The sequence below is a fragment of the Octopus bimaculoides genome, chromosome 16 (genome assembly GCF_001194135.2).
Source record: "Octopus bimaculoides isolate UCB-OBI-ISO-001 chromosome 16, ASM119413v2, whole genome shotgun sequence".
NCBI classification, from domain to species: domain Eukaryota; kingdom Metazoa; phylum Mollusca; class Cephalopoda; order Octopoda; family Octopodidae; genus Octopus; species Octopus bimaculoides.
In genome coordinates, this window is record NC_068996.1 from 42,599,063 (window position 1) to 42,599,666 (window position 604).

Genomic DNA, 604 nt, shown 5'->3' on the forward strand with positions numbered 1-604 from the left:
TATACATATACATATATTTATACCTATATAAGTGTGTGTTTGTGTCTGAGTGAGTGAATGTAACTATGAAAACGGTACATTCCAGTCTACTCAGCCTTATTGGTTATCAGGGATGTATCTTGAATATATCATATTTTTTCCCTTTTATATTCTTAATAACATTTTCTTTATATATCAATTGGTATTGCTTTATCCATAGTTATTTTCTGTTATTCTATTCCGTTATTTATCCTTCGCTTCTCTTTTTTTCTTTTTCTCCCCTTGCTCTGCGTTCATCTCACTGAATTACTGATTTTCTATATTGAGGTACTCAAGTAAAACCTGGTCTTCAAAATCTCCATCGAACATTTGGCGTTAAACAGAAGCAGCACTGAATAAGCATTCACATATCAGAACAACTTACGCTTCGTACTCTTTACTTATCGCATATGAGAAATTGATCAATCTCGCAAGATGTACGCGCCTATACGTCGGGATTTATCTTGATAGGAAAGCACCGTAGACATATAAAACAGATTTACATTCAGGTAGATGATAATGTGTGCATGTGTTTTTATGTATATATGTAAGTGCGCACCTGTGTGTATGCATATATATATATATA